The sequence below is a fragment of the Poecilia latipinna genome, unplaced genomic scaffold (assembly GCF_001443285.1).
Source record: "Poecilia latipinna isolate Pla-1442-1.1 unplaced genomic scaffold, P_latipinna-1.0 Scaffold1150, whole genome shotgun sequence".
Classification (NCBI taxonomy): domain Eukaryota; kingdom Metazoa; phylum Chordata; class Actinopteri; order Cyprinodontiformes; family Poeciliidae; genus Poecilia; species Poecilia latipinna.
Window position 1 is genome coordinate 122,767 of NW_015113766.1, and position 2,986 is coordinate 125,752.

Below are 2,986 nucleotides of genomic sequence, written 5' to 3' on the forward strand. Positions count from 1 at the left end.
TAATAATTGTCTAACGATTTATGTTTTCGCATCCACCTGAATAATGTGTAGTTGCGCCATTGTTTATAAACCATCTTTTATGACAAAATCTAATAGGAATGGACTGAAATTAATTTTTTAAAATTTAATTTAATTTATTATCTGGGTAAAGCTAAATATCATTAAGCTAGCTGCAGCTTTGAGCACAGAACAGTAACACTACTTTTTCACATTATTGTGGCTCATTTCAGTTATCGGTTAGTTTTATAATGGAGTGGATTGTCTTCATGTGAAAGTAGTGCTCAGCATGTTGATCTGAATAATATGGCACATCTTTGAGCTAAACCAGAACCGGAACTGAAAGCAGAGGGTGATAAAACATACACTTTTTAGTTTTTTTTTTCCCAAACCAATTTCTTTAAATTTAAAATTTCTGAAACTTTTAAGCAGAAATCCATCAGACAGACCTTTAGTTTTTGTTACACAAGCTTGTTCTTCATATGCAGAAATTCAACTCAAAAGTAGCGACACTTAACAAAATTACTGGAGTAAAAGTAAAAATTCTCTTAAAAGTAAATTTGCTCAAGTAAATGTAGCTAATTGCTACCCAACCTTGGGTTTCAGTAATTGATATAGTGTGTTAGTTGCCATTAAAACCATTAACTATCAAACCACTACGCATTTAAATCTGCAGGTTGTTTCTCCTAACTGTAATTAAGTCTTATGGAAAAGGAGGGGAAGTGTAACCAAGAATTACCATCCTGTCTTTGCATTTGCATCCCATCACGAGGGAATCTCTGCATTTAGCTTGAGAATTTCATGGAAACACCACAATTATGTTGTCAAATGGGCCATTGCAGGGACAATTAGGCTTCCTGAACCTGTGTGGAATCGTAATATCACTAGACGCACTTGTAGTTTGAGGAGGAGTTCAGGCGGGCCCCATTCAGCTGCATAATTTACGTTTACATCCATGGATAACGACTAGCAGCACTCGGGTTTATTTGCAGTCTACATGTGCTCACAGTTGGCGTACATCTATCCGAGTGCAGCACACGTCATGTTTGCTCCGTCGGCTTAAATAATTCATTCAGGTGTTGCTGCTGTGCATTGAAGAAGCCTTCTCTCAACACAAACACCTATTGCGGTTTTGCTCCATGCAACTGCTGTTCAGACTGAAAAAAGTACAGAGGAGAAAAAGTAACCTTTCTGTCCCCAAACAGAAAATCTTTGCCGTCTGATTTATGCAAATTCCCCACTTCCTCAATTTTTTCCAGCTTATTTAATCATAAAATTGCTTCGAGAATGATTCAAATTGAAAAGTCACTTTGCTCCACTGATTTGCTTTAAAGCAATAATGGAGGAGATGACAGCAGGAGGAGTAGCACATTTCAGAACGATGAAAATCAGAGTCAGACACTCGGTTTTTACTGATCCAGATCAGAGAGTTTGCAATGAGAAACAGCAGTTCAGGTCATGAGGGGGACAATTATTCCAAACATTATCCAGAGTGTTCATCTTTTGTTTGTGTCCCTATTCTTTTTCTGACTGCCAGAAAATGCTAATTTTGATTGTGAAGTGGTAAATGTTGACAAGGATCAAAATTGATATTGTTATGATTGTCCGTGTAGCACCATGTGTTTTTGTCCCCTTGGAGTTTTATGGCTGATGTAAAAACATCTGGTAATTGGATGTTTGGCAGGAAGCGCACATTCTCTAAGGAAGCCTGCCGTAATCCAGAACACATTCAAAACAAAAGTGTTGTCTGCAGAGAACAGATCTGAATTAATTTACTTTTCTATTGTAAACCACCTGGTGAAGGGAAACTGTGATTTAAGGATACAGATAGGAGACACTGAACCCGGTGAGAGTGACTGATTAGAAAATTTTTTGCTTTTGCTTAATATACTTCCTTGAACCGGTTAGGATACATCTATGGGTGAGACAAAATCATTCTTGGATAATGAGATTGTACTTTTTCAGAATGAGTTATTTTAGGGCCTCTTGTCACTTTAAATTCAGATTAGCTGCTGGCCACGCCCACAACTCCATGTTTACATTTGCACATGAAAATGGCTGCAAAGAGTTGTGTAGTTATACAACTACACATCTTTGAAAAGCATTAGTAGAGCTTCCTACACAACCACCAAAAATGCAGCAAGTGGATTCTGGATAGTAAGTCAACAACAAGCAGCAGCCATTGTACACCAGATGGAGCGGTAAAACCAGCTGACCAAATGTCCTGGAACTTAACTTTGGTTGCTAGGTGACAGACGGAATTCTGCTGGGGTTGCTAGGCAACGGGCTGGGCTTTGCTGTGCTTACTAGGTGAAGGGTCATGCCTGGTGACTCAAAGTCAAAAATACCTCATTGACCCCAAAGGCAAATTAAATGTTGTTGTAACTCCTTTAAAATAATTGCTAAAAAAACAACTTCAGATTTCAGTTATGTAAAGATGAATTTGAGTTGACATGCTTTACTAGACTTTTTAAAGAATTGTAAATACATATTTTGTATAAATTAAAAACAGACTTTAGAGAATCAAAATCTACTTTTATTTATTGAACCTGCTTGACACAGCAAGCATTTTAAAAGACAGTAACTGAAAACCTGTACTTATGGGCTCTTTGCACCTCAGCTTCCGAGTTCGGGGAAAAGCGGCTCGATTGTTTCCGATCCAATAAAAATATCATATTACACTAGGGCTTGGCCAAGGTTTGTACATCGATCCGAAGCCCCAACAAGTCAGCTGGAGAAAGGTTTTAAGATGTTCGCCTCGTTATAGAAGGTGAGTTTTACTTAAACTTTGTGGCTAACATTAACCTTAGCTTATGCTAGTAGGCAATATTCTCGGACATTGTTCTTGTAAAATGTGCTATTTAAGTATCTAAACATTCTAACGGACAATGTATTTATCTTATTTTCAAGTATATTATGTGTGTTTAGTGTCACAGAGCTGTCAGGCTCTGGTCTGCTCTCTCGTTCCCATAAACTCTTTCAGGCTGAA

The 2,986-nt window shown here is 37.7% G+C and overlaps 1 protein-coding gene across 2 annotated transcripts in view; it reads right to left on the reverse strand.

The window, feature by feature from the left end:
- Nucleotides 1–2,986, reverse strand: part of snx29 (sorting nexin 29) — a 50,793-nt gene that overhangs the window by 21,173 nt on the left and 26,634 nt on the right. The window lies entirely within an intron of this gene.